The 23,645-nt window shown below is 32.8% G+C and overlaps 1 protein-coding gene across 4 annotated transcripts in view; it reads left to right on the top strand.

The window, feature by feature from the left end:
* LOC143071140 (uncharacterized) overlaps positions 1 to 23,645 on the top strand; it is a 433,270-nt gene that overhangs the window by 344,327 nt on the left and 65,298 nt on the right. Inside the window, exon 1 of one of the 4 annotated variants that reach the window (XM_076245300.1) lies at positions 310 to 435. The exons of the other annotated variants lie outside the window; for them this stretch is intronic. The gene's annotated coding sequence lies outside the window, so the exon portion shown is untranslated. Of the gene's footprint in view, positions 1 to 309; positions 436 to 23,645 lie in introns of those variants that run through there. 4 annotated transcript variants of the gene reach the window in all.

Below are 23,645 nucleotides of genomic sequence, written 5' to 3'. Positions count from 1 at the left end.
TATACAAGTCAGCTATACCATGTGATACGTTTTCAAATTCATTACTCAACAACTTCCTGTTGACCAAACACTTGCATATTTTTACACTATTAAAATTATCCACTTGCGGCGGGGGTATCATCAGTGAGCAGTAGCTCACAGTTTCACTTGTTTAAACTTGTTAAAATGAAGTTAGTTTAAAATTTGTCAAAATAAGCTTTAAGAATTCCTTTTTTTAATTTAGATTTATTATGCATTATTATACATAGTTTGAGACGCGTAACAGTTTATAAGTAGGTGTTCTCTTATATGCATTTGATACGGTGCATTAATTTTGGATATATGTCAGACTTCATTTTTGAAAGAAAATCTATAGAGCAGAAATTTGAGGTCAAAGACGCTAAAATTGTTTATAACATTAAACATTTCAACATCGACGGTAAAGGAATCTGTAAGGTATATTTATCTTCTCATTTTAATTATTTTGATTTGGAAATTCTTTTTGTATCAATTTAAAATGTAGATTCAAATATTTTTCACCTCAAACGATAAAGTAAAACTTCTTCAAACTTATATATGATGTACAGTTCGGCGTCCGCAAAAAAGAAGCCAAGGAAAGTGTTTATCTCTTCTTCACAAATACGTATTTCATTGAATCTCGATATTTATCATGTTTATAATTTTTTAACAATGACGTTCTACCTCCATAAGCCTGCAAATGTCATGGCGGGTCACATATTAGGAACCTCAAGATTTTGTTTTTAAATGAAACTGAATTTAACTTTGAACCTTTAGACCTTAATGTGGACCCATTTACAAATTTTAACAGTCAGCATATCAAAACCGTAATAAATATTATTTTGATGAAATCAAACAGTTTTAACTTTGACCCTTTGCACCTCGATGTGGACCAGTTTTAAAACCGGTCCTGTGTTTCCATGGTTAAATTAAAATTGATGTTTTAAACAAAAACTGGAGAGCTTTTATATATTTTTTAATGTTATATTTAACATTGCCATTTAAGCGCGAGGTTTGACATGCCACAAAACCAGGTTCAACCCACCATTTTGTTCTTTAAAAATGTCCGGTACCAAGTCAGGAATATGGCCATTGTTATATTATAGTTCGTTTCTGTGTGTGTTACATTTTAACGTTGTGTTTCCGTTGTGTCGTTTATTTTCTCTTATATTTGAGTGTGAATTCACATTACTATAAGACGTGTCATGGTACTTTTCTATCCCAAATTCATGTATTTGGTTTTGATGTTATATTTGTTATTCTCATCGGATTTTGTCTAATGCTTAATCGGTTTCTGTGTTTGTGTTGCATGTTGTGTCGTTGTTCTCCTCTTATATTTAATGCGTTTCCCTCAGTTTTAGTTTGTTACCCCGATTTTGTTTTTTGTCTATCGATTTACGAGTTTTGAACAGCGGTATACTACTGTTGCCTTTATTTATGTGAACAATTTACTCTATCCCATAGCTCAGTGGGAGATGATTTTTTTGAATATCGCCCTCCCGTTTGGACCAATGAAAAATCGATAATTCAAGAGACAATGTATTCCATTAACATCGTGGATTTAAATACAAAGGTTTACGTTTGTATCAATTGATTGTCACTTGATTAAAAAACTAAACTTTTTTGCTTCACTTTTGTTACTTTTGTACAACCGTTATGTTTTTGGTAAACGACTTCAAAGATCATTACTTTTAAATTTAGTTTAAGAGACAATTAGGTAAGGACATCCCCCCCCCCCTTCCCCAAAAGTGATTTCCCCCCCCCCCGACATTGTTTTTCAATTCATTTTACAATTCAAATGGACATACTACTGCTTATATCATAAATCACCCAAAGTGCATTATATAATTTCAGCTTACAAAATTATCAGTTTTTACTGCAAGCATATTAAAATTGGTCGTCTTTCTAAACATTTATGTTTAATTATATTTGGATGTGCACAAATATTTGTTTGCTTTTAATTCAAAATGTTTCTGATAAAAGATTTACAAACACATGTATGGGAGTTTTTTTTTTTTAAATTTGATACACTTTTTTATCTCTATTGAATATAATCCATCTTGTGTTTAGGTTGTAAGATTAACAATATTCTTTGTATATATATAAGTATGATTGTTATGCTTAATTAATCGAAGTACTTGTGTTCAATATCACACCGACGGTAACAGTTATGTAGATGCTGTATCAAAGACAATAGTAGAGTGGTGTCAAATGATATGTTTTTTAAACAAAGAAAACTCAAAACATAGGAAATAAAGATTAATTAAAACATTTGGCATAAATTATATACTAGTAAAGTCTGAGAGTCAAGCTCAACAAAGTCGTCTCTGCAATGATCGCCTGATGTTGTTTATTATTAAGGTAATTATTTTTGCGTCCTATTAATTATTATCAGAAAGAGGGTTAATATACAGCAAGGAAAAAACAGTCCATTATATAAAGAAAAGTCTAGCATTAGTGTATAATGTTACTTTTAGCGACATCTGCAAGTAACATTTAATTGGTGCTGTATCTTATCGTTAATGGGAATTATAAATTTAACGTTGATTTTGTCGTGAAAAAAACGTCTATGAATTCCAATTAAACTTTTGTTATGTTACCCGTAAAATGAAATTGATATAAATTTTATGATCTTGCAACATAGTTGAAAATTGGAGATTTATGGATACAATACACAATGTACATGTACTAATGTCAGGCGCGGATCATGGGGGCGAGATCCGAGAGTTAGAATCCCCCTTTTTTTTGGACGATCAATGCATTTGAATGGGGACATGTAGTAAGAACTCCCCCTTTGACCTTGGTTAGGACCCCCCTTTTTAAAATGGCCGGATTTGCCCCTGAATGCATATCTTCAATTATGAAATATGCAACTCTACAAAGACCAGGATTTGGATTGCATTAAACTTTCAGAAATCTTTAATATCTTGATTAGTATGTCATGTTGCCTTTGCATTGTGAACCTATTTTTTCTTAATATTGCAGAGTTGAGAACAAGTGAAATACATACATTGTTTTTACTGTATTTTTATACGCCCGTCAAAAGTTTGACAGGACGTATTATGGTATACAAATGTTCGGTGTCCGTCTGTCTGTCTGTCTGTCCGTCTGTCCGTCTGTCTGTCCGGCGTAAACATGTCGCACCGTAACTTGAGAACGACTTATCTAAATTTCATGAAACTTAATATAGTTGTTTTTTATGATGGTCAAATGATCTGTATACTTTTTGGTGAAAATAAGATTTAAACTTTTTGAGTCACGGCACTTTGTAACTAAAACAGGGATGTGTTTTTTTTTCACATATCGCACCGTATCTCAAAAACCATTCTTGATTATTGCTTAAAACTTTACACACTTCTTAGTTATATTAATCTTAATATCTGTATACTTTTTGGTGATGATTCAAAATTTCATTTCTGAGTTATTGAGTATTTTGTAAAAAAGGGGGAGTTTTTTTTTTTCATGTCACCGTATCTCAAAAACGATTTATGATTATTGCTTAAAACTTTACACACTTCTTTGTTATATTGATCTAAAGATCTGTATACTTTATGGTGATGACTCAAAATTTTATTTTAGTTATTGAGTATTTTGTAAAAAATGGGAGGTTTTTTTTACATGTCGCGCCGTATCTCAAAAACAATTGATGATTATTGCTTGAAACTGTATACACTTCTTTGCTATATTAATCTAAAGATCTGTATACTTTTTGGTTTGATTCTAAATTTTATTTTAGTGATATTTGTAAAAAAAAACAGGGTTTCTGGGGGGGGGGGGGGGTTCACATGTCCCGCCGTGTCTCAAAAACAGTAAATGGTTATTGCTTAAACTTTCTCAGAAACTATTGATGATTATTGCATAAGACTTTAACACAAGACATCGGGCGTATCATGCGCTCATGGCGCAGCTGTTTATTGTTTGTTATATATCAAAGTGGACATCACTGATCACTATATTACTCTTTATAATTACGGTTGCCAGACTCACTTTTAGGAATCTTGGAATTGCATTTGTATTTCACTTTTTTTCCTCATCTTAATTAAGCCAATATATATACAAAAAATTGTTTTGGGAAACACATGGAAAAGGTATGAACACATATATATATATACTAGTTCAGTGATAATGAAAGTCATACTAAACTCCATATTCTATATTAAATTTTGTTTGTTTAACTGAATTTAAAAATCTTATTAATACATGGAATATTTATTACAATCTGTTTTAAAGTACCTTCCACCAATCATCCAGTGTCATTTAAAGTTACTAGAGCAGTAATTTAAATTATTAAGAAAGTGATACATTGTACTGATGGTAATTAACGAATAGAAAATATTTTTTAAAAGATATTCTTATATCAAACGACTTAGTTGACATAACAAATAGATAACTGTTAGAAGATTGTGCCACTTTTGTTCTCTTGTTCACATTTTTTAAAGCCTTTTTTTTCAACTGCACTAATCCTTTTGATTTCTATACACACATTATGTAAAAGTACATTAGATTACAACTAGGCTGAAAAAGTTCGATTTCATTGATATGAAACTTTGACCATTATATATATAGCATTTGTAACTCTATTTCATATATGTATAAGGTGAATCAATGTGCTTGTAACTTTGGATAAAGTCTCATGAAATGGTAAAAATCACTGTATCCTGGTACACATGTACACAGGGTTGTCAATAAATGCAAACTTAAAATTAGCAGACCTTAAAATACTAATACATCCATGACATATTACAACAACACTTTAAAGAGTCAAATTTATTTTTGAAAACTTGGATCAGATAAATATAGAAAAATAGATTTACTTTTTATCAAATCTATTCATAACTGCTGACTCTCTACTTACGTAAAACAAAATTTAACAGTTTCAACTTTTGACGCAACATGCTTGTTGAGTATTAAGGCGTTTATAAATATGACATTTGATTCCTATGATTTTTATTCCTACAATTATTTTAAACATGATCATACAATATGGCAAGCCAAAGTGGACAAAAAGAGCTATTTTTTAATGTTAAAAAATCATTTTCTAATATTAAAATATCAGTTTCTAATATTAGAAAAACTTTTCTTATATTAAAAATACATTTTCTAATATTAAAAAATAAGATACTTTTTAATATTAGAAAAGGTTTTTTTAATATTAGAAAATCATTTCCTAAGATTAAAAAAGCATTTCCTAATATTAGAAAATCATTTTTTATTATTAATAAATAGTGTTTTTCTTTTTTAATATTAGAAAATCATTTTTTAATATTAGAAAATCAATTTTTAATATTAGAAAATGATTTTTTAATATTAAAAAATGATTTTTTAATATAAAAAATGATTTTCTAATATGTGACTAGCCACGACATATCAAGGCTTATGGAGGTAGAACGTCATTGTGAGAAAAACGCCGTTAACTATATGTGACTAGCCATTTCCAGGCTTAGGAGGGTACATTGTCTAAAATTTGATTTTTGTATATTTATCTAGAATATTCCGAAACAAAACTCTCTGTCATGTTATTATGATATATGTGTTGTTATAGCAATGAAACGAGTCATTTCGAATACCGGTATGAAAATGGGACTGTTCTATAACGACTTTTATTAATTGAATGCCCTTATTTATAAAACACAAAATTATTGTATTTATTGGCTTTTAATGATGTTCAATAGCGTATTTGAATAAAATTTTAAAGACTTAAATTTACTACAATGCAAGCTCTATTTTAGAACATGTAATTTAAACTTGTTGAAATGAAGTTAGAATAACATCTGTCAAAGTAAGCATTACGAATTCCTTTTTTCAATTTAGATTTAGTATGCATGTCTTTATACATAGTATGCGACGCGTAACAGTTTATAAGTAGGTGTTATCTTAAATGCATTTGATACGGTGCATTAATTATGGATATATTCAGACTTCATTTATGAAAGGAAATCTATAGGGCAGAAATTTAATTTTTTTGTATCAATTTAAAATGTAGATTCAAATATTTTTCACTTCAAACAATAAAGTAAAACTTCTTCAAAACTTATAGATGGTGTATAGTTCGGCGTCCGCAAATTGAAGTCAAGGAAAGTGTTTATCTCTTCTTCACAAATACGTATTTCATTGAATCTCGATATTTATCATGTTTATAATTTTTCTAACAATTACGTTCTACCTCCATAAGCATGCAAATGTCATGACGGGTCACATATTAGTAAATGATTTTCTAATATAAAAAAAATCATTTTCTAATATTAAAAAGTATCTAACTATCACTGTATCACCCTCTGCATGATTCTTAGGTGGAGCCATACTTAATTAAAGTACTTGTAATAGACACGCCGAATATATCTCAGTTTGAACTTACGTTGTAACTTGAATATTTGTTTTCAAATCATTGAGTTAGAAATTTACATCGTGTTTTCGAAATTCTGGATTCCCTGTTATGAACATCTAAACGAATGACCCTGATAACGAAAAACAACCGGATGACGACAATAAATGTGCAGTGTGCACTGTACGACAAATAGTGATGACATTTCCTTTGATGATATTCTGGCTTTCAAACCGGCCATACCAAAGTTTGAAATCAACGATCATGGAAGTAAAACGAAACTCTCGTGTTACAAACAAAACAAGAGGAGTATTATGATGCAAATGAATAACAAAGTGAAAGTGAAATTGACAAGTCGGTGACTTATGCTACATAGGTCTATTTGACATACGAGGACATGTTAAAACGTGGTTAAATTCTTTTTTTTTTTAATTCTAGAAACAACCAGTTTCTAAATATTTTGCAACCAATCAACATGAAGATTTAAAAAAAAACGATCCAACGAAGTTAGTACGTTATTGCGTTTTGTATTTTAATTTATCGCTCTATACATTGTTTTGTAATATATAATCTGACAGACCTTTTACATGCAATATATCGGACGTCACAAGTCATTTACTTCCGGTCACAACGGAAACCTGAATAAACCGACTCACTGTCCAAATCGGCCGTTTTTTATAGTCCCGTGGCCGGTCGGTTTATACAGGTTTTACTGTATATTGATTTGTTATGTGTGTACACAATATTTGTCGTATGTATATATGGAGTATGATGTATAAAGAGAGCAAAAAACTATAACTAATGTACATGACGTTTTATTACACTTCTGCAGATAAATTGTGATTAAAGATGCCATGAATAATGAGTACATTTACTGTCTTTATGTGGACTATTATCTAAAAAATCATATAAAATATATAAAACAGTGCGTTTGCGCTCCGTTAAACACAAGATTGATACCATGACGTAGCAGCCTGAGTACATAGATTGACTATCCCCAAGATGATAAAACCATGCAACATTTATTAAATGCTAAAATCTCAATTTCACAAGGGCGAACAATGTTGAACCATATAGTTCCTTCCCATTGATGTTACGTTGTCAAAAAGTATTTGAGTAATTTTTATATCAAATAAAAGCTTAAGAACTTGGGATAGCTGTTGAACCATTTTTAAAAGTTTGCTTTGAATGATAAAAAAATTAATTGGATGATAAGAGGATATATCAGCCTTGTTACTTAGATCAGAAGTACCTATTTTGTACTACCCAATTTTTCTGGAACCAGTGAGCTGTTATATGCAATAAAGGCATGTTGGTTTGTTTAGCACAAGTCACGATGCAGTTGTCAATGTATATTGCATATGTTACTACCTGTTCAATTTGAGCTTAAATTCATTGACATAGTGTGTGGATTAAAGCTTCAAGTGTTTTCTTAAATAGTAATAGATCATAGAATAAAATTAAGTAAAGTAGGAGTCTATATAGCAAGTTTGGTGCTGTATTACTAAACATTATGTGCAATTCCATTCTTAGAAACTATTACAATGAAAATTTGTCACACACAATTTAATCATTTCACATCAATTTTTTCAGTAACAAATCCTTTATGTTGACCCACAGGTGTCATATCTAAAATGTGTGTGTTATTTATGTGAAAGTAAATGTCCCTTCTTAATGCCGGTAGTCGTGAAGCTGTTCCCGGTGTTGTAGCCGTACTGTTAATGTGTGCTCTTGTCGAGAGCTATTTGCATTGCACATAAGAAATTATCAAAAAGAAAAAAATCTAATTTTACGTCAACTGATTTTGGACATTTTTACGTTTTCCACGTTACGACTGGAAGACAATAACAATAAAAAAACCAAGGAGTAAACAAAGACTCATAAAACCAAAAGACATTTACATCAACAGTTACAACTAATAAATAAGAAACAACACGAACTCCACTAAAAACCGGGAGTTAAATCAGGTGCTCAGGAAGAGTAAGCATTTCCTTCACCGAGTACGGCACCCGTCGTGTTATTTCTTTTTTCAGTTCGTACGTTATGATGGAAGGTCATTATGACTGAGGAAGAATATCAGATATGATTTCTGACACACTTTTGTCATTTTTTGGAGATTATTTTAATATGGTAAATTTTTATACCCGTGTTAATTTTTCTGTAAGGTAGTGGGGTAGGGTGTTCGGCCCCAACTTTGCACTTTCGTTAAGAAAAACTAAGCCGAAGAATATCCTGGATTTCTTCTGCAGTATACCTCAGCTACCAAGCTTCCATTTGCACCTAGTGCAGACACAAATACTGCCGTAGAACATTTTTTATTAACTTTTCTGTAAGGAGGACTTTATGGGTAGAAGACTGCCCGACTTTATCTTTAAACCTTCTTAAAATACAATAAACTAAGCTGTAGATTACACTGAGTTTTTTCACAAGTAGACCACAGCTACCCAGCGTTCCTTTGCGCCTATTGTGGAGAATGATTTGATATAGAACATGTTTCCATTAATTTTTCTGTAATGTAGTGGGGTAGGGTGTCCGGCCCCAACTTTGCACTTTCTTTTAAAAAAAAAACTAAGACGAAGAACATCCTGGATTTCTTCTCCAGTATACCTCACCTACCAGGCTTCCATTTGCAACTAGTGCAGACACAAATACTGGCGTAGAACATTTTTTATTAACTTTTCTGTATTAAGAGTGTAAGGTAAGAAGACTGTCCGACTCAATCTTTGAACCTACTTCAAAAACAAGAAAATAAGCCGTAGAACACACTGTGTTTTTTTCAAAAGTAGACCACAGCTAGCCAGCGTTCCTTTGCGCCTATTGTGGACAATGTTTTGACATAGAACATTTTTCCATTAATTTTTTTGTAAGGTAGTTGTGTAGGGTGTCCGGCCCAAACTTTGCACTTAAAAAAAAACTAAGCCGAAGAACACCCTGGATTTCTTCTCCAGTATACCTCAGCTACAAAACTTCCATTTGCACCTAGTGCAGACACAAATACTGCCGTAGAACATTTTTTATTAACTTTTCTGTAAGGAAGACTGTAATGTAAGAAGACTGTTCGACTTAATCTTTGAACCTACTTAAAAAACGGGAAACTAGGCCGTAGGACACACTGTGTTTTTTCTCAAGTAGATCACAGCTACCCGGCTTCTTTTTGCGCCTGTTTGTGGACAATGATTTGCCATAGATCATTTTTTTTTTTTATAAGGTAAAGGGGTAGGGTGTCCGGCCCCAACATTGCACTTTCTTTAAAAAAAAAAAGCCAAAGAACATCCTGGATTTCTTCTCCAGTATACCTCACCTACCAGGCTTCCATTTGCAACTAGTGCAGACACAAATACTGCCGTAGAACACTTTTTATTAACTTTTTTGTATTAAGACTGTAAGGTAAGAAGACTGTCCGACTCAATCTTTGAACCTACTTCAAAAAACAAGAAACTAAGCCGTATAACACACTGCCTTTTTTTTCAAAAGTAGATCACAGCTACCCAGAGTTCCTTTGCGCCTATTGTGGACAATGATTTGACATAGAACATTTTTCCATTAATTTTTTTGTAAGGTAGTTGGGTAGGGTGTCCGGCCCAAACTTTGCACTTAAAAAAAAAACTAAGCCGAAGAACACCCTGGATTTCTTCTCCAGTATACCTCAGCTACAAAGATTCCATTTGCACCTAGTGTAGACACAAATACTGCCGTAGAACATCTTTTATTAACTTTTCTGTAAGGAGGACTTTATGGGTAGAAGACTGTCCGACTTTATCTTTAAACCTTCTTAAAATACAATAAACTAAGCCGTAGATTACACTGAGTTTTTTTCACAAGTAGACCACAGCTACCCAGCGTTCCTTCGCGCCTATTGTGGAGAATGATTTGATATAGAACCTTTTTCCATTAATTTTTCTGTAATGTAGTAGGGTAGGGTGTCCGGCCCACACTTTGTTTGTTTGTTGACAATGTTTAAGTACAATTTTGTTGACAATGTTTAAGTACAATTATTATTTAGATTCATCCAAACCTATCTAAATATGTTATTGTAAATAGTTTAAGCATATCACTTATTCATTTGCTCCGATCTCTTACGTCAATCTAATTGTGCGTTTATTTATGGGAACGGCAAATAATGCATTCACCTATCTAGAGCGCTTCGATCCGAAACAAGTGCCGTATTTGTCCTACTAGAATCGGAATAATTCATGGGGGCTTGAATATATCGTGATTTTACCATGGGTTGTCCCTTTATGCCGATATTTTACCCCTCGCTATCGCTCAGGGTAAAATATTTGTTATAAAGGGCCAGCCCGTGGTAAAATCCCCGATGTGCTTGAGGACAGGATCCTGTGATATACATTAAAAAATCTGAGATTTATGATAATAAGGGGAGGGATATTTGTTCTGCACTTGTAGCCAGGTCCAGATCGCCGTGTACCTTGATCAGACTACAAGTACAGAATCACTTAAATGGCAATTCTAACATGACGTCCTTCAAACGCTTTGAGTAAAAATATAGGGTTATTGCATGAATATTGGGGAATATTGTCCCGAGTAGAACTTTATATTGCACAAGCTCAGGAATGATTACACTAGTGATTTTGAACAAATAATTATTACACTTGATGGAGTGTTTTATTTAGTATACTCACTTTTAACACATGATAACACAATAAAATACTTTATTTACAAATTTACAAATTTTGATATTTTTTTCTAATCAAATCGTATGCTTTTAAAATGTCACTAATTGTTATACTCATATTTACTGGATTGCCGAAGTTTTTCTGTGCATTTGTGTTTTGGTACAGTTCGATATAAAATCTTCTTTATTGAGGGCACATGACGTTTGCGATGTTTTACCTGTAAAACGATAGTACATTTGTGCTTCAAATATTATGGACATTTGCGCTTTAAATTTTGATTCACCTGTACTAAATTGACCGGACATTTGCGCTTTTGCACCTATAGTTGTCTACCTGTAATTTTAATGAGAAGAAATTATTACGTAAATAATTTAACTAATATTTGTCATTAGTACGACAAATGGTCCAGAACCCTTCCCTGCCCACTATAATGGACAGTCCTACTCGACTAATCCTGCTATTTTTTTCTTTTCTTTTTGAATAGTATCATTGAACAACAGTCTGTGAATTACATTAGATTCGTTATATTGATGAACAGGCACCCTTGTCAAGATTTTAGAAAAGAAACTTGAAGATATATTTGAAATGTGGGCGAAATATCAGTCAGAACAGATAACAAGAGCTAAATTTGTTCACTCCTTGGGCTTCAGATGTCAAGCGAAAACTGACCTGTGGTGACTGAATTGGTTTTAATGTCTTTCGAATTTTTACTTGTCGCTCAGTGTATGAAGACTTTTAAACAGATATCAATGTGCTATGACATGAATGCTCTATGAAATGTTCTTTTAAATGATTTTTTTTCAAACTTTTAACCATAAAGAAACAATATTAATTTAACTTTGCCAGGTCACACATGCCGGTCCATACCCGGATTAAAGAGGAGGATAGTCATAAAAACCAAATATTGCAAAAGCGAAATGTCTGATGTTAAAAGCGCTAATGTCCTTTTGTTAAAAGCGAAAATGTCCTATGATTTGAAGCGCAAGTGTTAAAAAAAAAGCGCTAATGTCCTATGAAAAAGTGCAAACGTCCCGCGCCGATGTCAATATCTATTAATCAAACTAGTTCCTTGAAAACTATTTTACCTTTAATCTAATAATTTATGTAAACAAGAAAACGGGTCTTATATAAAGAAAACAATGATATCAAAATCAACGCTTTCACACTATTCACAACCAATATTCTCTAGCGAAAAACAGTTACCCGGATTAAAAACAGGGTGGAATGAAATAATGCTTACTAGCCCCCTCTAGAAAATGTAATTGAACCTTGTTGTGATAAAGTTAGTTCAGAGAAAGCTTTTAAATTTTGTTTTGAATCTCATTCAACCATATTTGATACGGTACATTAATTATGATCAATTTAAAAATCTGTAGAGGACTGAATGTTAGAATTAATTCTAATATGACGTGCTTCTTTAGTTTTGTAAAGAAACCATACTTTATTATCCAATAAAATTAGTTTGCACATGCGTATATTGACTACGGCAGAAAAATAAATTTCGTCAAATTGGTATGCATTTAATGTATTTCCTTAAATTAAAGCACTTTCAAACACTAAAATGATACACATTTTGTTACTTACACTTCTACAATGACAACAATGTGTTACAATTCGTAATTGACATATTTGACCTAGATACCGCAACGTTCATGTTGGGTGTTCTAACTTCAAAACCCCTCCCTCTGAAAAATACGTTTCATCTCTCCTGTTAAAAAGGCATGTCATTGTATATAATAATTTCATTGAAACATATGTTCCGACGATAAAATATAAAATAAAGTATAGGTTATTATTACTTTTGTATTGAAATGACAAAATTGTTTATATTTCTGATAAAATAGATTGACCCTAGCAGGGAATCGAACCCCATTCTCCTAAAAATAAAAATAGGCGTAATTACCAATATACCACCAAGGTTTCCAATCCATTTTACAAATGCAACAAGATTGTTACCCAGTATAAATTTTAATCATCGTGTAATACAGCATTTGAAATCGGCAGATGCACAAAGGCGTGCCCTTTGAACAACTTTACAAGGTGTAGCCACCGTAAGTATAAATGGATCTGTCAAAGGGCCCCTCCTGCCAAGTCTCGAATGTCAGCAAAACTTTATCAAGGAATCCTCTATCAGATATGAACATATTTACCAATGCTACAATATTAACCGGCGGAATATTTACGATTAATTTAGTAAATAAAGACCTACCCGATTATCCTTGTGCGTCCACCGCCATTGACAACTGACTTGAAAATATGCGTGTCAGAAATTGACCTCAAAGGAAAAGACTGTTGTAATATAACTTTTCTGTTATATTGTGACACAAATTGTGTTTTAGTAATTTAATTTGTTAATTTCTGTTTCAATTTTGAATTTTAGAAATACAACTTTGCGAAATTAAACTGGTTTGAACTAGTTGGATAAAAATCGACAGGAAGGTTGATGGAAGAGCCTACACAAATACTGTGCACCTATACACAGCGAACATAGAAATTACCGTAATTGTCCTAATCAGAATCGAAATAATTGATGCCAGCTATACTTTATTGTAGTTTTAACATGGGTAGGCATTATATTCGTGTTATTTTTGCCCTCGCTATCGCTCTGGCAAAAATAATCACGAATATAATGCCTACCCATGTTAAAACTACAATAAAGTATAGCTGGCATCAATCATTTCTTAAATATTGTTCACTTCAAACAATAATGCAGTTGGCAGCCAAGGAAAAGTGTTAATCCTTTTATTTACAAAACCTTCAAAATAGCAGTTAAACATTATCTAATTGAAGCTTCATTTAACTAACTAACTTTATACTAACTTTAAAACATCAAATTAAAATTACATTCACTGAAAGATAACTAAGAACTGTTTGTATGTCGCTCATTTAATTCATTTGAAATTTGTTTTCAAATTCATTAATGTGTTGGAGATAAAACAGCGCCAATAAAGTACAATATTTTTTTAAAAATCTATATAATTAATGTCTTTATGGTAAGTGCGTGGTTTAATTGACGTTACAAAAAAATACTGATATTTACTGAAACCAACGGTAATGTTTCCCCCCCCCCCCCCCCCATTTTATAAGAGAAAAAAATGTATTTCTTAAAATGCCAAATATTCATTTACGGAAACCATTTGTTATATCCAAGTGAAGTTCAGCTCAGTTAATGTAACTTTTCTCCAAGTTAATGGAGTAACAAATCGGGAAAAGTCGTTTAACCTAAAAGTTTAATGGACCGATATACCTCACGGCTGAAAATCAACATGAAGACAGAGTAAATATTATACTTTCATTTAAGCCCTGTCGTAGAGCAGTTGTTTTGTTGTAAATTCGCGTTAAAGTGGGACTTTCGGAATTTTTTTCTTTTTTATTTTCAAACACTGGAACGCTTATATAAAATTCCAGAATGAAGATATCATCAAACAATTGATATCAGATGAAAGAGTGATGTATCAGCTTATATTTGACATCAAACTTTATTATCATGTGAACATATAAATTGAGTGAATTGGACGATTTTTAAATGTATGTAACATTTTGTTCAATCTTACCGTCTGTAAAAGTATATTACATTCCTTATATATATATTACCAAAAGTAAATTTTCACAAAAAATAGTGAAACAACCAATATTTGATGGATGTGAAGTTAGCAGCTGGTTCGTTATTCGATATTCGATATTCAATATCCAACCGGCTGCTAGCAGTCAGTTCGATATTCAAATTTAGTTGAAAATCATAATAACAAATAAAGTATTAAGGTTCATGTGGACCCTTTGTCTTCTTTGTTAACGGAGGGCCCAAAGTGCCAGTTGGATATTCAAAATATATATCGGAAACCTACCTGAGACCGCTTAAATGACGATGAGACCCCCTATTCTTTCAATGTTCATAACATTCGAGGAATTCATAGACTCTGTATATATAAAGATTGTTTCGAAAGGATTTCCCAGAATAAAGTCATCTTTTATATATACGGAGGGCTTAGATTGTCACTTTTCAGCTAAAAAGTGTCAACACTTCAGGACAAAGGGCACAGGGCAATAATAAGAGCCCTCTGATCTCTCAATCCGTTTAATATTAAACAGACATTTAGTTCATAGATAGAATGATACAAGTACGACTAAAAGGAATTTTGGTATACTTCATGTCTTCTATGTTTATGGAGGTCCCAAGGTGCCAGTTGGATATTCAAAATACATAGCAAAACCTACATGAGACCGCTTAAATGACGGTGAGACCCCCTATTCTTTCAATGTCCATAACATTCGAGGAATTCTAAGACTCTAAATATATAAAGATTGTCTCAAAAGGATTTTCCAGAATAATGTCAACTTTGATATATACGGAGGGCTTAGGTTGTCACTTTTCAGCTAAAAACTTGTCTTTTAATCTTTTGTAACCAGCCATTAAAAACAATCCAGGCCTCAAATTTTTCCAGTCATTGTTTTGCATCTTCGGAAGGGTGTCCTGAAAAAGTATCCATAGCGATGTTTGACGCACTGTTGCCACGTTTTGTATTTATTTCCATCACATGAGTCATTTTATTGAGGGTAATAAGAAGTTCATCCAATTGGGGTTCCTTTGTCTCCGATTTTCCACCACTAGCTTCCGCGGATTTATGCTCGTCTCCAGGCATTTCAGTTACTTATCTATTTCTTAAATTGTATGACATTCAATCCGAATCCTCCACCAGATATAACGGGGCTTTCTTGTGTGTGTGTTTGTGTTTTGTACTACAAGTCATTATTTCGGGAATATGAATCCGGGAACGATAACTCCATCTTGCCCGTCAATATAGGGAAATATCTATTGTATATATGCCACAATAAAGTAACTGTTAGAATTGAACTAAGTCTCTTTAATGTTCACATGTTTAATCTTATAAAAGTACATGTATATCTATAAAATATTTGAAGGTTCACAATTATAACTTCCAATACAAAACGTTACTAAATATCAGCTCTATAAAACAACATGTTACTTCAAGCTACTACTCTAATATATCTGACCAATGCATAAAGTTTCTCACACGATTGAGCTATAAACATGTTCTTAATTTATGTAAGGCATTGATTAATGGTCTTAAATTATTTGGATAAACTTGTAAATGCTATTGCAGTTCAACTGTGCAACTAATGTATCGTATAAAGCGTCACATTAAAGAAGATGAAAAATCATTAAACTGAATAAGAACTGACCATCAAATCTTAGATGTAATTGATTACGCCACACTATTCTTAAGTATGAGATGGCACCAGGTTTCTCTCAAAATTCGTCTTTTTTTCATATTTGTTTTCTTGAAAAATTGGCCAAATCTTTATATAATACAATGTATGAATATAAATTTACTTGAAATGTCAAAAAATTGGTTTCATTTAACCAGGGACTTTCTATACTAAAACGATACGTCTAAGTTTAATAATTCATCATTCTTTCAAAATCTTATATTTTTTGTCATCGTAAATGACTATTAAAAAGATTTTGTATTAACAACTAATTATATTTATATATTAACAATATACTGTGAAATACGCAAATAGCTACTAGCATCGTATATCAGAGATACGAAACTAACTTTATTGTTGGGTGGTAGTTTTAACAGGCGGCTTAACAATCAGTTTAAATCAACAGAGACTAGTCCCGTTAGTATGAAAGTCCCTGATTTAACTTAAGGTATATTGTCTCAGAAACATTTACCTCTATTTTTTTTACAGGGCTGTAAATACATAAATGCAAACGCCTCATGTAGGAAATTTCAAAAGCAAAAGCTAGTCTACATCAAATTCTTTTCACGGCGAGTGTCTAGCAAGAAGCAAGTTCTGTTCACCTTCTTACGTAGCCCCATTTTTTCGGGATCCATGTTTCTCACTAATTTTTAGTTTTCAGTGCTATCTGTCTTGTGTTTGTTGTTTTGGGTTTTATCTGTTGCCGTGTTTGTCTTTTGTTCATTTGTTGCCCTTCTTTATTAGGTCTTTCTACTTTATTGTGGAAAGCCTATTGTATTTGTTCTGATTATTTTTATTTTTTTTTTTCTTCCGCCTAATTTTGTTCTTGCGATAAACATTTGTTTCGCAATATGTCGCTTAGATATTTGGTATATGATATCGAACAGTTTATGCGCTTTTGAAATTTACCCCTGCGTAAACGAATACTTTTCTTTGTAGGAGTTATCTTCCCAAACACTGTTTTCCTTGTTAGCGCAACTCCTTCGCAACCGTAAAATATTATGACAAATTTATTTTACAAAATTACTCGTTATATCCTTCGCATGATTTGTCCTATTTTGACCGAAGCGATATGAACGCTCCATATGAGAGTTATTTCCCCTTATGCATTTGTTATAAGTGATATGCATTTCTATCTTGTAAACCATAAGTGCTAGAGACCTAGGATCTTTTGATTTGAGGTCCTTGGTCCAAAAAAATGAAAATTAGGTCAAGGTCAAAGGTCAAGGTCATATTTGAGATTGTCATATGTCTTTGATTTCCCTATAATTCTTAAATGGTTATAGATACAGAAAATTTAAGCAGTGAAAAATGTTAAGGACTTCAAGGGGCAACTTTGTTACATTATGACTATATTGGTTTTACCATTGTGTAAGGGACATAATCCCCATTGATGGTTAATATAAAGCCATTATTAGACAAAACTCTTAAACAAAATGACCTTGACCCATAGGGTCTTTTGCAATGACATTGTGAAGAAATGACCTTGACAAAGGTCACAAGGTCAAAGGTCAAGGTCATGTACATATGTGATTTGGGGCACTACTTGAAGAGTTTTATGTGTGTTTGCCTGCCAACCAACCAACCAACCAACCAACCAACCAACCAATCAATCAATCAATCAATCAATCAATCAATTAATCAATCATGATCATGATCAATCAACCAATAATGATCATGATCAATCAATCAATCACGTTTCCGTCTCGTGTGTTTATCATAGGGTTCAAGATCTTCTTTGTTTCTTTTTCGCTGTTTCAACTGACCCTATCCAACGTGTTTAACCAACCAACCAACCAACCAACCAACCAACTAATCAATCAATCAATCAATCAATCAATCAATCAATCAATCATGATCATGATCAATCAATCATGAATCCGTCTCATGTGTTTATTATACGGTCCAAGATCTTCTTTGTTTCTTTTTCGCTGTTTCAACTGACCCTATCCAACGTGTTTAACCAACCAACCAACCAACCAACCAACCAACCAACTAATCAATCAATAAATCAATCAATCAATCAATCAATGATGATCAATCAATCATGTATCCGTCTCATGTGTTTAATATACGGTCCAAGATCTTCTTTGTTTCCTTTTCGCTGTTTCAATTGACCCTATCCAACGTGTTTAACCAACCAACCAACCAACAAACCAACCAACCAACCAACCAATCAATCAATCAATCAATCAATCAATCAATCAATAATGATCATGATCAATCAACCAATAATGATCATGATCAATCAATCAATCACGTTTCCGTCTCGTGTGTTTATCATAGGGTTCAAGATCTTCTTTGTTTCTTTTTCGCTGTTTCAACTGACCCTATCCAACGTGTTTAACCAACCAACCAACCAACCAACCAACCAACCAACCAACCAACTAATCAATCAATCATGATCATGATCAATCAATCATGAATCCGTCTCATGTGTTTATTATACGGTCCAAGATCTTCTTTGTTTCTTTTTCGCTGTTTCAACTGACCCTATCCAACGTGTTTAACCAACCAACCAACCAACCAACCAACCAACCAACCAACCAACCAACCAACCAACCAACCAACCAACTAATCAATCAATCAATCAATCAATCAATCAATTAATGATGATCAATCAATCATGAATCCGTCTCATGTGTTTAATATACGGTCCAAGATCTTCTTTGTTTCCTTTTCGCTGTTTCAATTGACCCTATCCAGTGTGTTTAACCAACCAACCAACCAACCAACCAACCAACTAATCAATCAATCAATCAATCAATCAATCAATCAATCAATAAATCAAGTAATCAATCAATCAATCATGTATCCGTCTCATGTGTTTAATATACGGTCCAAGATCTTCTTTGTTTCCTTTTCGCTGTTTCAATTGACCCTATCCAGTGTGTTTAACCAACCAACCAACCAACCAACCAACCAACCAACTAATCAATCAATCAATCAATCAATCAATCAATCAATCAATAAATCAAGTAATCAATCAATCATGATCATGATCAATCAATCATGTTTCATGAAATATTGAAATTTAATATTGTTCTTGCGTCACTTCTGAAAAAAAAATCAACATGTACTCTAAAACTACAAGTACAATCGACCTCAAAATTTGCAGTCAGCAGGGCATACATGTACTTAAAGTTTATAAAAAAACTTGGTGCAGATATCTCTCAAAGCTTTTCCTAGAGAAAAGAAATGGCAATGCCGTAAAAATCGCTTGCAAGGTCCGTAAATCTCAGTAAAAACCTACAATAAAATGTCCGCTCCGACATTGAAATACTAATCTGTGTTACAAACAGGTGCTGAAAAATGTACAATATCAGAAAATAATCAATAAATGTGTTTTAAAGTTACACCGGATCAATTAAATCCAAAACATGCACTGCCCGTGAACTGTGATCCAAATGTCAATTTCCTACAATGACAAAAGAAATTACATTGTGATTATTCCGTCTCTATACATGTTGTCTGTTCAAAGTCCCCACCTAAAAAGAAATAAAAAGACTAACTTTTCGTTATTATAAACCCGTGTCACGTGATGTGGCGCGCGCGCTGTACTTAAAATAAAAGAAAAACTTTCCAAACTAAACATGAAACTTCTCCGGTAACAATAATATAGACCCCATACAGAAACAAACAAACAAACAAACAAATAAACAAACAAACAAACCCCAAATTCAATTAATTTTAAAGGGGGAAAGACCGCCTACAATTGCTTTATATTTCTCTTAGTTTTGCATTTCAATTGTTAATTTAGTAATTTTGTTTTAAACATGAGTTTTATTTTATTTAAGAACTTTATATCTAATTTTATGAACTTCTTTAAATTGTATTCCAGTTAGGAGATACATCAAGTTGTAGTTATAATGTGTTATAAAAACTTAGCTGACATAGTTGTATCAATGATAATCAGCCCCCTTTTAACTTAATTTGACATTACGTAATAATGTTATGATATAACACGATATGGTTTCGTATTGACTTGATATAGTTTTGTCATTACTCAATATGGTTTTGTCATTACTCGATGTGGTTTCACCATTATGTAATGTGGTTGTGTCATAAGTAAATGTGGTTTTAACATTACTTGATGTGAATGTAACTTAACGTTATGTAGTTGTTTCATTACACGATGTGGTTTTGTTATTTCGTAATGATGATTTGCCTATTCTTTATATGGTTTTAACATTACGTAATGATGTTTCCAAATTTTACGATTTTACACTGCATGATGTGTTTGTTTCAATATTTGATGTGCTCTTGTCATTCCTTGATGTGGTTATCCCATTACTTGGTGAGGTAAAATCACGTGATAATTTCGGAAAAAATATGTTCTATTTTTAAACAGATTTAAATATGTCGTTTGTTTTATGTGCTTTGGACGGGTATCGCTATCCATTGAGTAAAAGTTTAAATTAAAGTTTAAATGGTTGTTCAGAGTTTTTTGGTATGAAAAAGGGGAATGGTAGAGAATAATAAGAAAATAGTACTAAAAGTTTACAGTACTTCGGACATAATTTGGATATTCCCAAATCACTTAGTTCTGTCGTTTTCCTCTAAGTTCTTTAATAGAAGCAGTATTATATAATTTTGTAAAATATTCTGCGGAACCCTGTGTTTCGCCTGATATTGCTACTGTCGGTGTAAAACGTAATGTTGACCGGCTGTTCATTTATAGATACATTTATCGGTAAAAGCAAAATTAAAAAAAAAATGTTTTTTTTTCTGTAGATGTTTTTTCTTGATATTGAGGAATAACTCCTATACAAGTTGTAAAACACTTCATTGTGGTTTCCAAAAATTTGTCATGTCAAAATAGTTTAATGAGCAAAACCCATGCCCCATAGTAAGCTATAAAAGGTCCCGAAATGAAAAATGTAAAAAAAAACCTAGAAACCTAACGATCTAAACGATGGAGACGCCAACGCCACTATTCGACGACGGAATATAGGTTTGTTATGTCTCACTGGCGCTACAGTGATATCGGAGGCTCGACACAAATCAAAAGACTTGTACTTTACTGTTAACAAATGAGATACTTTAAATCAACCCACACTCAAGTTACAGGGAAATGGGGGAAGGGGTTGGGGATGGGGGTGTTGATTGCTTGGACTAACCGACAAACCATCAATACTATAAAATAAGAAGTCTCCCATTTTTTTTACGTGAATGATCATTTAAACATAAACGAATGTCAATCGTTTTACAGCGGATGACCGTGAGGGCATTCCGGTGTATTGCTATCGCCTAGATTTCCATTACGTAATATTCGTTTTGGGTTTTTAACCGATCTATAAACATGATGATACTTAGACATCATCAAGTGCAAACGAATATTCCTTGTCGATTGTTATAAATTCATTTCTTCAATGAATACTCATCAAATACTTTTTAAAGAAGATAAATTGATAATATTAAAATGTGTTATTAAATGTATATAAATATAACTGAAACATCATTAATATATATGCACACGCATGCGGGAGTATATCTCAAGAACGTTTGCAATCTCAAGGAACGATAACTCTGCATGGATGGTTAAACATTTTTTGCGGGAAAATACGAAGGCTACTCAAATCCATTCTATTAGAAAAATCAAATTATTACAGAAGAGTGACGCGTCCAACAAATACTTACACTGCACTATTATCAATATAGTAGAATAAAATGATATACAAATGCATGAAAATAATTTGTACATGTACCAGTAATATCCAAGTATTAATATAATATATAACAATAAACCAAAGTATACTGATTATATCTGTACATTAACCTCACTTTCAGGTATAGAGATGTGATTTTTTTTTCTGAAACAAGTGTTTTTCGGACCATCCACAAAAACTTGCGGTCATCCAATTTCAGTAATTCCGTACTTTGATTATCAATTGAATTCTCTGATCTACCTGTCACTAATTGAGATATTATTTTTTTTGAATATCTGTTTCACATGTGACGACGGATATGTTCCAGTTGTCGTAACCATAATACCGTCATCTTTTCCTCGAATGTGAACTACCAAATAAAAGCAAATCGCTGGGTTTTTACTTTCACGAATAACACGACGGGTGCCTAACATCGAGCAGAATCTCTTAAATTTTTGAAGCACCTGAGATCACCCCGATGTATTTATATTACCCTGTAATAGCGATCTATTGAGTCGGCCAATTGAAACTGTTTTTTATGCCCCTGCAACTGAAAGTGTGGGGGGGAGGATAATGTTTCACTCCCATCCGCCCGTCCGTCCCATTATGGGTATATAGTTATTCCGCATAACTTATCCTACAGTTTGAATCTTAGGAAGATTTCTCTTTACTGTCTGTTTGAACATATATTGAAGGTGTGCATGTGGTCAGGGTTTTTAGTTTTATTAATTTTTGCTCTTTTGGGAGGTAATTGAACTAATTTTTTGGGGTATAAGCAGTTGAATGTTATAGTTATTTTTAAATTACACTTTGCATCTGCAGGGGCAGCAATTGTGTCTCCCAGACACAATAATATCCCAAGGAAGTCATACGTTGACTTTGTTATAATACAGTTGCTTAAGAGTGAACTGCGGGGAGTATCACTTTTGTCTATTTTACATTTTGTTCTCATGTTGTGCTGTTACACTACTACAACAGTCCGATGTTAGTTAATATTTAGCGCTCACATACATGTTAAACTCCGCCACGTGCACTTTCTTTATAAACTTGCCCCAAGTCAGGATCATGAAGTTCAACTGTTGTCGTTGAATTATGTGTGTCATATTTTTTTTGTAGATTGACTATACGATGTGTTGAAGGCTGTACGGTTGCCTATACATGATTTCGTACATCCACTGCATTTAAACTCTGGTGGCAATTGGCAATCACACCACATCTAACTTTATTTCAACTTCTATGTTGCGTTTTGTATACTGTAACATTGTTTATCTCAGTTTGTACGCATTCCTCGGAGCCCTCTTTTCGGAAGCCCTAGCAAAAGCTCTTGGTCCACGATAGAAAATTTAAATACGAACTCATATAAGATAGGTCGAATTTCAACTCGAAATCTTAATTAATCTAAATGAGACTTAAATTCGAATCTTACTCAGACTCTACCTCAAAAAGTGACTCAGATTCAAAGTTATAACTAGAACTCTACCTTTAGATGTGACTCAAACTAAAGTTCAACTCGAAACGCAATGCTTACTAGAACTTTAATTTTATAATGATGGCTTGAATTCGAAATCGAAGACTGACTCATAGTTTTCCTTAACAGTAACCCGAACTCTATCATTACGTAATGTCAAAACCATATTAAGTAAAGACAAAATATAATTCAGTTATAGTAGGACAAGATAACGTTTTATCGTCCTTCCCTCTGCCTATATTAACCTGCTCTGTTGCTCCGTAATTCTCGTATCAAGACTTCAAAACGAGACCAGGCATTATCAGTGACGTCACAATGTGAGAAGAGAAGTTATCAGCGACGTCACA

This window comes from Mytilus galloprovincialis, chromosome 1, assembly GCF_965363235.1.
Source record: "Mytilus galloprovincialis chromosome 1, xbMytGall1.hap1.1, whole genome shotgun sequence".
Taxonomy (NCBI): Eukaryota; Metazoa; Mollusca; class Bivalvia; order Mytilida; family Mytilidae; genus Mytilus; species Mytilus galloprovincialis.
The sequence above is the reverse complement of the archived record's forward strand: the minus strand, read 5'-3'. Positions and strand labels throughout refer to the sequence as shown.